This window comes from Pleuronectes platessa, chromosome 5 (genome assembly GCF_947347685.1).
Source record: "Pleuronectes platessa chromosome 5, fPlePla1.1, whole genome shotgun sequence".
NCBI lineage: Eukaryota > Metazoa > Chordata > Actinopteri > Pleuronectiformes > Pleuronectidae > Pleuronectes > Pleuronectes platessa.
Window position 1 is genome coordinate 10,595,664 of NC_070630.1, and position 12,036 is coordinate 10,607,699.

The following is a 12,036-nucleotide window of genomic DNA, read 5'->3' on the forward strand; positions in this document are numbered from 1 at the left end:
CTGCGTCTCTTTGCACATTTGACTATATGACTATATGGGGGAGTAGACAATGTCTTGCTTACCCAGATGAGCGCCATGATAGGGAATGTTACTGGGTGGAATTTTTTATAACCTCCTTCCCCATAGAGGTCATAATCAGGAGCAGATCAGCTTCTCTGAGCACATTGTGTGCACATATTTCAAAGTTCCATTGAATTGGGGTCGAAATACCCACTAGTTTACTATTAAACGCCTATTTTGACCTTACTAGTAAACTAGTGAGGTGCAAAATGTTTACTAGTAAGCTAGTGGTGTTGAAATGTGAGCTAGTTTACTAGTTGAAGTGTCTTTTGACCTTACTAGCAAACTAGTGAGGCTAAAAGTGAAGCAAAATTATTCAATAATAAAGAGAGAGACAGAGAGACACACACACAGTGTGATTGAGACAGACAGAGGGAGAGACAGAGAGAGAGAGAGACAGACAGACAGACAGAGGGAGAGACAGAGGGAGAGACAGAGAGAGAGACAGAGAGAGAGAGAGAGAGAGATTTACATGGTATAAAAACCCGATCAAGTCTGACTGGTTGAGCCAGTGCAGTCCTTGCCATCACACCCCCTAACTACCAAGTAATTCACCTGCTCACACCTACATGCACATGCTGGGTGTGTGTTAATATAGTTTTAAACTTGACACATTATCTAAGTGCCATAAAATAAGAATTGTTCTCAAAACGCAAACTGTTTTCCCGCACTCTGTTTTACATTATCTTGCACTTGTTTGTGATATTGTGGGACATTTTGCAATTTAATTTAGTGCGACGACAAACTGAATTTGTGACGTTCGTGGTTGTTCTAACTCAGGGTCTTAACAGGAGCTGTGTGTGTGTGTGTGTCTGTCTGTGTGTCTGTCTGTGTGTGTGTTTAGCAGTGGGCAGGGATTAGGGTTAGCTATGAATTGGTCATGGCTAAGGTGAAAGTCAATGCAAAGTCTTACTAAGGATAGCTGTATAGATCTGTCTCTCTCTCTCCCTGTGGCTGCGCATGTCTTTTTTTAGCTGTGAGGGCTAATTTTGGTTCAATACCATCATTGGGAGGACATTTTGACTGGTCCTCAAATATTTATAGGGCTACTTGAGGGTTAAGACATGGTTTTAGGGTTAGAGTTAGGGTCGGGGGCTAGGGAATCCATTATGCCAAGAATGTTCTCACAGCTATAGAGAGACAAGAGTAGGTATGTTTGTGTGTGTGTGTGTTTGTGTGCACATATATTCAAAGTTCCATTGAATTGGGGCGCGTTTTAGCAATGTGACCCCGCCCACCATGTTGACTGACAGTTCCACAGGTGGAGCGTTAAACTAAAAGTGAAAGTGCAAGATAAGAGCACAGGGTGCGGGCTTGTGTGTCTGTGTGTGTGTGTGTGTGTTTGTGTGTGTGGGGGAGTATGGCAAGCTGTTTGAGCATTTATTCCATATCCTTGATATCACATTTCAGTCCCCTCCACTAGTTCGGTCTTTGTCAGCACTAGTTGGACATTTGGTAGCACTAGTTCAGTATCTTACTGTACTAGTTGAACAAAAAATCTTACTAGTCACTCTTTTACAGCAACTAGTGGCACTTTTGTTCAACTAGTTACAACAGAAACTGTACTAGTAACTTTGTGCGCTGCACTAGTAGCACCAAAGTCCCTACTAGAGGGCTTTTTGCCACACTAGTTGTCCTCTGGACCGAGCTAGTAATGCAGGTGCAAAATGTGTACTAATAAACTAGTGGGGTCGTATTACCCACTAGTTTACTAGTAAACGCCTATTTTGACCTTACTAGCAAACTAGTGAGGTGCAAAATGTTTACTAGTAAGCTAGTGGGGTTGAAATGAGAGCTAGTTTACTAGTTGAAGTGTCTTTTGACCTTACTAGCAAACTAGTGAGGCTAAAAGTGAAGCAAAATTATTCAATAATAAAGAGAGAGAGAGAGAGAGAGAGAGAGAGAGAGAGAGAGAGAGAGAGAGAGAGAGAGAGAGACAGACAGAGGGAGAGACAGAGGGAGAGACAGAGAGAGAGACAGAGAGAGAGAGCGAGAGAGAGAGATTTACATGGTATTAAAACCCAATCAAGTCTGACTGGTTGAGCCAGTGCAGTCCTTGCCATCACACCCCCCAACTACCAAGTAATTCACCTGCTCAAACCTACAGTGCCTTGCATAAGTATTCACCCCCTTTGGACTTTTCTACATTTTGTCATGGTATAAACACAGATTAAAATTTATTTCATCGTGAGTTTATGTAATGGACCAACACAAAATAGTGCATCATTTGGAAGTGGGGGGAAATATTACATGGATTTCACAATTATTTACAAATAAAAATCTGAAAAGTGTTGAGTGCATATGTATTCACCCCCTTTACTGTGAAACCCCTAACAAAGATCTGGTGCGACCAATTGCATTCACAAGTCACATTTGCAAGTCACATAATTAGTAAATAGGGTCCACCTGTCTGCAATTTAATCTCAGTATAAATACACCTGTTCTGTGACGGACTCAGAGTTTGTTGGAGATCATTACTGAACAAACAGCATCATGAAGACCAAGGAGCTCACCAAACAGGTCAGGGATAAAGTTGTGGAGAAATATGAAGCAGGGTTAGGTTATAAAAAAATATCCAGAGCTTTGAACATCTCTCTGAGCACCATAAAATCCATCATAAGAAAATGGAAAGAATATGGCACAACCGCAAACCTACCAAGAGGAGGCCATCCACCCAAACTGAAGAGTCGGACAAGGAGAAAATTAATCAGAGAAGCAACCAGGAGGCCCATGGTTACTCTGGAGGAGTTGCAGAGATCCACAGCTGAGGTGGGAGAATCTGTCCACAGGACAACTATTAGTCGTCTACTCCACAAATCTGGCCTTTATGGAAGAGTGGCAAGAAGAAAGCCATTGTTGAAAGGGATCCATAAAAAATCCCGTTTGGAGTTTGCCAGAAGCCATGTGGGAGACACAGCAAACATGTGGAAGAAGGTGCTCTGGTCAGATGAGACCAAAATTGAACTTTTTGGCCTCAATGCAAAACGCTATGTGTGGCGAAAACCCAACACTGCCCATCACCCTGAGCACACCATCCCAACAGTGAAACATGGTGGTGGTAGCATCATGCTGTGGGGATGCTTCTCTTCAGCAGGTACAGGGACATTTTGACTGGTCCTCAAATATTTATAGGGCTACTTGAGGGTTAAGACATGGTTTTAGGGTTAGAGTTAGGGTCGGGGGCTAGGGAATCCATTATGCCAAGAATGTTCTCACAGCTATAGAGAGACAAGAGTAGGTATGTTTGTGTGTTTTTGTGCACATATATTCAAAGTTCCATTGAATTGGGGCGCGTTTTAGCAATGTGACCCCGCCCACCATGTTGACTGACAGTTCCACAGGTGGAGCGTTAAACTAAAAGTGAAAGTGCAAGATAAGAGCACAGGGTGCGGGCTTGTGTGTCTGTGTGTGTGTGTGTGTTTGTGTGTGTGGGGGAGTATGGCAAGCTGTTTGAGCATTTATTCCATATCCTTGATATCACATTTCAGTCCCCTCCACTAGTTCGGTCTTTGTCAGCACTAGTTGGACATTTGGTAGCACTAGTTCAGTATCTTACTGTACTAGTTGAACAAAAAATCTTACTAGTCACTCTTTTACAGCAACTAGTGGCACTTTTGTTCAACTAGTTACAACAGAAACTGTACTAGTAACTCTGTGCGCTGCACTAGTAGCACCAAAGTCCCTACTAGAGGGCTTTTTGCCACACTAGTGGTCCTCTGGACCGAACTAGTAATGCTGAAAGTGTTACTAGCTATCGAGTGAGCTGCAAAAGCTCTGACTTGTAAACTAGTCAATCATGGATTCAGCTCACTAGTAAACTAGTGGCCTACAATTTGCTGCATTAGTTGAACTAGTGGGAGCCCAAATGCACACTAGTAAGCTATAGTGCAGGCAAAAATACCCACTATTATACTAGTAAAAGCCTATTTTGACCTTACTAGCAAACTAGCGAGGTGCGAAATGTGTACTAGTAAGCTAGTGGGGTTGAAATATGAGCTAGTTTACTAGTTGAAGTGTCTTTTGACCTTACTAGCAAACTAGTGAGGCTAAAAGGGTTTACTAGTAAGCAAGTGACAACGAAAAAATGCCTTCTAGCTTACGGCACTTCTTGCATTACATGGTACTGAGGGGCATGAATTAAAGCTTCCTATTGGCTCTCCAGCAAGAGCTCCACCCAGCAAAAATGTATCCCTATAAAGCATGATGAGGTTTCACTGTTGTGAACCCGCCAGCTCCTTGCTAACTATCCATAAAGAGTAAAGCACATTTAGTTTCACATGTGTCTCTGCGTCAGATTCATAATTTTTTTCAGTCAACAATGAAACAAAGGTGAAAATGTTTTAGCATTTTTTTTAAATTTTGAACAGATTTCTAATAGATGTAAAGAAAAAGTAAAATCTCAACTCTAGATGAACATTATTAACAACTAAATATAAATATCCAATAAATCGTGGTAGCCTACTTTACAGAAAACACTTCAAGTCATAATCTATATTCAATCTATTAGGTGACGGGGCTGTCAGTCCGTGAAACCAATAGTGTTCCCTCCTCTCCCTGGGAAGTGAAACATCCAAGCTACCTCCTCTTGAGGGGAGTGATACAATCTTTCGTGCAAATTAATGATGAGTCATCTGTGCGCACCAAAGTTAACCATGGTGTTCCACAGGGCTCTGTGCTCGGCCCAATTTTATTCTCATTATATATGCTTCCACTAGGAAACATTATCAGGACACACTCGGTAAATTTCCACTGCTATGCGGATGACACCCAGTTATATTTGTCGATAATACTTGAACAAAGTAATCAATTAACTAAACTTCGAACATGTCTCAAGGACATAAAAACCTGGATGACCCGCAATTTTCTCTTATTAAACTCAGACAAAACAGAGGTTATAATACTTGGCCCCAAACACCTTAGAGATACATTATCTAATGATATACAGTGCCTTGCATAAGTATTCACCCCCCTTGGACTTTTTCCCATTATGTACTGTTACTAACTGGAATTCAAATAGACTTAAATAAACTTTTTCCCGTTTGATCAACAAAACATGCTTTGGAGGTGCAAAATAAATTTTATTGTGACACAAACAATAATGAGAACAAAAAAGTTGACATCTGTTGGGTGCATAAGTATTCACCCCCCTGTGTCAATACTTGGTAGAACCCCCTTTCGCTGCAATTACAGCTGCAAGTCTTTTGGGGTATGTCTCTACCAGCTTTGCACATCTAGAGATGGAAAGGTTTGTCCATTCTTCTTGGCAAAAAAGATGAAGCTCAGTCAGATTGGATGGAGACCGTCTGTGAACCGCAATCTTCAAGTCTTGCCATAGATTCTCTATTGGATTGAGGTCTGGGCCATTTTAAGACATTAACATTCTTTAATCCAAACCATTCCTTTGTAGCTCTGGCTGTATGTTTAGGGTCATTGTCCTGCTGGAAGATGAACCTCCGCCCCAGTCTCAAGTCTTTTGCAGACTGCATCAGATTTTCTTCAAGGATTTCCCTGTATTTGGCTCCATCCATCTTTCCCTCTATTCTGACCAGTTTCCCTGTACCTGCTGAAGAGAAGCATCCCCACAGCATGATGCTACCACCACCATGTTTCACTGTTGGGATGGTGTGCTCAGGGTGATGGGCAGTGTTGGGTTTTCGCCACACATAGCGTTTTGCATTGAGGCCAAAAAGTTCAATTTTGGTCTCATCTGACCAGAGCACCTTCTTCCACATGTTTGCTGTGTCTCCCACATGGCTTATGGCAAACTCCAAACGGGATTTTTTATGGATCCCTTTCAACAATGGCTTTCTTCTTGCCACTCTTCCATAAAGGCCAGATTTGTGGAGTAGACGACTAATAGTTGTCCTGTGGACAGATTCTCCCACCTCAGCTGTGGATCTCTGCAACTCCTCCAGAGTAACCATGGGCCTCCTGGTTGCTTCTCTGATTAATTTTCTCCTTGTCCGACTCTTCAGTTTGGGTGGACGACCTCCTCTTGGTAGGTTTGCGGTTGTGCCATATTCTTTCCATTTTCTTATGATGGATTTTATGGTGCTCAGAGAGATGTTCAAAGCTCTGGATATTTTTTTATAACCTAACCCTGCTTCATATTTCTCCACAACTTTATCCCTGACCTGTTTGGTGAGCTCCTTGGTCTTCATGATGCTGTTTGTTCAGTAATGATCTCCAACAAACTCTGAGTCCGTCACAGAACAGGTGTATTTATACTGAGATTAAATTGCAGACAGGTGGACCCTATTTACTAATTATGTGACTTGCAAATGTGACTTGTGAATGCAATTGGTCGCACCAGATCTTTGTTAGGGGTTTCACAGTAAAGGGGGTGAATACATATGCACTCAACACTTTTCAGATTTTTATTTGTAAATAATTGTGAAATCCATGTAATATTTCCCCCCACTTCCAAATGATGCACTATTTTGTGTTGGTCCATTACATAAACTCACGATGAAATAAATTTTAATCTGTGTTTATACCATGACAAAATGTAGAAAAGTCCAAAGGGGGTGAATACTTATGCAAGGCACTGTAGGTTTGAGCAGGTGAATTACTTGGTAGTTGGGGGGTGTGATGGCAAGGACTACACTGGCTCAACCAGTCAGACTTGATTGGGTTTTAATACCATATAAATCTCTCTCTCTCGCTCTCTCTCTCTGTCTCTCTCTCTGTCTCTCCCTCTGTCTCTCCCTCTGTCTGTCTCATCTCTCTCTCTCTCTCTCTCTCTCTTTATTATTGAATAATTTTGCTTCACTTTTAGCCTCACTAGTTTGCTAGTAAGGTCAAAAGACACTTCAACTAGTAAACTAGCTCACATTTCAACCCCACTAGCTTACTAGTAAATATTTTGCACCTCACTAGTTTGCTAGTAAGGTCAAAATAGGTGTTTACTAGTAAACTAGTGGGTAATACGACCCCACTAGTTTATTAGTACACATTTTGCACCTGCATTACTAGCTCGGTCCAGAGGACAACTAGTGTGGCAAAAAGCCCTCTAGTAGGGACTTTGGTGCTACTAGTGCAGCGCACAGAGTTACTAGTACAGTTTCTGTTGTAACTAGTTGAACAAAAGTGCCACTAGTTGCTGTAAAAGAGTGACTAGTAAGATTTTTTGTTCAACTAGTACAGTAAGATACTGAACTAGTGCTACCAAATGTCCAACTAGTGCTGACAAAGACCGAACTAGTGGAGGGGACTGAAATGTGATATCAAGGATATGGAATAAATGCTCAAACAGCTTGCCATACTCCCCCACACACACAAACACACACACACACACACAGACACACAAGCCCGCACCCTGTGCTCTTATCTTGCACTTTCACTTTTAGTTTAACGCTCCACCTGTGGAACTGTCAGTCAACATGGTGGGCGGGGTCACATTGCTAAAACGCGCCCCAATTCAATGGAACTTTGAATATATGTGCACACAAACACACAAACATACCTACTCTTGTCTCTCTATAGCTGTGAGAACATTCTTGGCATAATGGATTCCCTAGCCCCGACCCTAACTCTAACCCTAAAACCATGTCTTAACCCTCAAGTAGCCCTATAAATATTTGAGGACCAGTCAAAATGTCCCTGTACCTGCTGAAGAGAAGCATCCCCACAGCATGATGCTACCACCACCATGTTTCACTGTTGGGATGGTGTGCTCAGGGTGATGGGCAGTGTTGGGTTTTCGCCACACATAGCGTTTTGCATTGAGGCCAAAAAGTTCAATTTTGGTCTCATCTGACCAGAGCACCTTCTTCCACATGTTTGCTGTGTCTCCCACATGGCTTCTGGCAAACTCCAAACGGGATTTTTTATGGATCCCTTTCAACAATGGCTTTCTTCTTGCCACTCTTCCATAAAGGCCAGATTTGTGGAGTAGACGACTAATAGTTGTCCTGTGGACAGATTCTCCCACCTCAGCTGTGGATCTCTGCAACTCCTCCAGAGTAACCATGGGCCTCCTGGTTGCTTCTCTGATTAATTTTCTCCTTGTCCGACTCTTCAGTTTGGGTGGACGACCTCCTCTTGGTAGGTTTGCGGTTGTGCCATATTCTTTCCATTTTCTTCCATCCCTGACCTGTTTGGTGAGCTCCTTGGTCTTCATGATGCTGTTTGTTCAGTAATGATCTCCAACAAACTCTGAGTCCGTCACAGAACAGGTGTATTTATACTGAGATTAAATTGCAGACAGGTGGACCCTATTTACTAATTATGTGACTTGCAAATGTGACTTGTGAATGCAATTGGTCGCACCAGATCTTTGTTAGGGGTTTCACAGTAAAGGGGGTGAATACATATGCACTCAACACTTTTCAGATTTTTATTTGTAAATAATTGTGAAATCCATGTAATATTTCCCCCCACTTCCAAATGATGCACTATTTTGTGTTGGTCCATTACATAAACTCACGATGAAATAAATTTTAATCTGTGGTTATACCATGACAAAATGTAGAAAAGTCCAAAGGGGGTGAATACTTATGCAAGGCACTGTAGCTGCGCTAGACGACATTGCCCTTGCTTCCAATGAAACAGTCAGGAACTTGGGAGTGATCTTTGATCCTGATTTATCCTTTGTTACATCGAGACTTGACTATTGTAATTCATTATTATCAGGCTCCAGCAGTAAGTCGTCAAAGACTCTACAGCTTGTCCAAAATGCCGCAGCATGTGTCCTGACGAGAACAAAGAGAAGAGAGCACATTTCTCCAGTATTAGCATCGCTACACTGGCTTCCAGTTAAATCTAGAATAGAATTTAAAATTCTTCTCTTCACCTTCAAGGCCCTTAATAATATAGCGCCTTTTTACCTTAAAGAGCTGTTAGTACCTTATAAACCCACTAGAGCACTCTGCCTCCAGAATTCAAGCCTACTTGTCGTCCCTAAAGTCTCTAAAAGTAGAGTAGGAGCCAGAGCTTTCAGCCATCAAGCCCCTCGGCTGTGGAATCATCTACCACTTTCAGTTCGGGAGGCAGACACCATCTTTTCATTTAAGAGTAGGCTCAAAACCTTCCTTTCTGATAAAGCTTATAGTTAGAGCTAATTAGTGTGGAAGAACGTAACTTTTTCTATTTTATGACACATGACACACGGAGCTTCTCTTTCCAGCTTCTCCTTCCTCTTCTCCATCACTATCCCCCTTCCCCGGAATCCCTTTGCTTTATCACCCGCAGATCCAGGGCCTCTGTGGCCGCCCCATGGATTGCGGTTTGTGGATCGCGCACCGGGGGTCGCAGTGTTGGATCCAGTGTGGCGGATTCTGAGTTATTCAGGCTGATCGTGGTGCTGGTGGCGGACCCTGTGTTGCGTTGGCATTGGGCACGGGCGGTGGACCAGGACCGCGGTGGTGGCTCGTGATGGGTCCTGGTGGGCGGCGGTGGACGGTGACTGAGGACTGGAGTGGCGTCTGGTCTGGATGGTTGCTGACCATGAACTGTGATTGCAGCGGGACTGCTTGGCATGTCATGTTGGGGTTGTCCTTCGGGATGTCTACCCTCATCAAATGCTGCTAGAGACTTTAATCTTTAATCTTGAAGACTTTAATCTTGATGATGTTTTCCTGCACGTGGCATTTATTGCACTTCTGTCCATCCTGGGAGAGGGATCCCTCACATGTGTCTCTCTTTGAGGTTTCTACGTATTTTTACCCTGTTAAAAGGGTTTTTAGTAGTTTTTCCTTACTCTTGCTGAGGGTTAAGGACAGAGGATGTCACACCCTGTTAAAGCCCTATGTACGGTGGCCCTGAGAGCTCAACGAACAGCAACTTAAGAAAAGACATGCAAGTTAAGAAAACACATGCAAGTTGACAAAACACAAGCAAATTAAGAAAACATCTTCATCACGTTCACAACACAACACAACACATTACAGAAACGCGCTGCAAATAGAGAAACGCGCTGCAAATAGAGAAACACGCTGCAAATAGAAAAAAGCGCTGCAAATAGAGAAGAAATGACAACGGAAGTGTTTCCAGAGGACAGCTAAAAGTGATGGACACTGCTGCCACAAAAACGTCCAATACACCATACAAATTCGGTTCCACACAGGGTTCGGCCACCAGCGGCTCTGGAGCCGAACGCGGCTCTTCAGCCCTCTGCAGTGGCTGTACAGTACAATGTTGTGCATATGTTTCGCGAACGCTGAACTTAACGAATCAGTTTTGTCATATTATTAACGTGAACGTAACGATGAACGTGAGTGAACGTCATGTTCATTTTTTAAATCATCGTATCAGGCCATCATGAAATACCAGGAGCGGGCGAGTGTGTGTGTGTGTGTGTGTGTGTGTGCGCCTGTGTGCGTGTCCCGGCGCTCCGACCCCGCCCACTCGCTCGGAGAGAACCACAGTGAGCTCTGAGCAGGAAGATGGTCCGATCTAGAGACATGCCGTCTTCTCCTGTTAAACTGAATAAACAGCGCTAACAAGCAAGCCCCTGTTTGTGAGGCAATTTATTGTCCATAGTGTGCAGGGGTACGAAACCTTTACTATCAAAAGAGATATTTTGCCCCCTCTTCTGAGCGTGTGGGCAGGGTCGGAGCCCAGGGACACACACAAACACACACACACACACTCGCCCGCTCCTGGTATTTCATGATGTTCTGGTACGATGATGATTAAAAAAATTAACGTGACGTTCACTCACGTTCATCGTTACGTTCACGTTAATAATATGAAAACTGATTCGCTATGTTCAGCGTTCGCGAAACATATGCACAACACTGTACTGTACAGCCACTGCAGAGGGCTGAAGAGCCGCGTTCGGCTCCAGAGCCGCGAGTGGCCGACCCCTGTGTGGAACCGAATTTGTATGGTGTATTGGACGTTTTTGTGGCAGCAGTGTCCATCACTTTTAGCTGTCCCCTGGAAACACTTCCGTTGTGTTTTCTCCTCTACTTGCTGCGCGTTTGTCTATTTGCTGCGCGTTTCTCTATTTGCAGCGCGTTTGTCTATTTGCAGCACGTTTGTCTATTTGCAGGGCGTTTGTCTATTTGGTGCGCGTTTCTGTAATGTGTTGTGTTATGTTGTGAAATTGATGAAGATGTTTTCTTACTTTGCTTGTGTTTTGTCAACTTGCATGTGTTTTCTTAAGTTGCTGTTCGTTGAGCTTTCAGGGCAACCGTACCTATGAGATGAATTGTAATTTGTGTGTAATACGGGCTATACAAATAAAATTTGATTGATTGATTGAATCTCAATCCCGATGTGAATTACTGGCATTGCAGCAACAGCATAAACTGCAGTGTGTAAACATTGGTTAGCTATCAGAAATGACCATCACCAAGCACAGTACAGGTCTACAATATAGCCCCCTCCACCATTAGTGTTTTGATATTTCAAGTTTTTTATAGTCACAGGACTCGGGAGCCTCGGGAGTGGCCAGAGGTCAAAACCTGCATCTTTGAAATTCCATACATCAGTAAAGTCCATTTCAATTTTATTTTGAAAAGAGAGATAAAAGATTATATATAAAGGTAAATCAATTTCAGAGGATTATCAGACAAGAGTTCACCGCACAATGATCAACCAGAGCCACAGTCAACACAACTTTAGAATAAGCTACTTGTTTACCAGCAAGTGCCAGAGCTGTCATCTCAATAAGATGAATGACAAAGTATTTAACATGGTGTTTGTCTGTATAAGGTGTAATTGTAAAATAAATGAGAATGTGTTTGCTTATTATCACATTTTCAGAATCCATTTAGAATCAGATGCTTTTACAAAGCTTCTAGCACAATATCTTTTGGCACGTATTTAACCTATACGTAAATGGGAAAAATAGACTCGAAGATACAACAGGATCATGACAGGAACAGGAAGTTTAATGTTATATTACACCAAATAAGGATATATGTATTTGTTGGAGTGGAATCATTTTTTAATGATAATTCCAGACTTTTCATGTGACTATTGTGGTTAAAAACAGAGCTTCTAATAAACAGAGGCAGGGTTAATTCC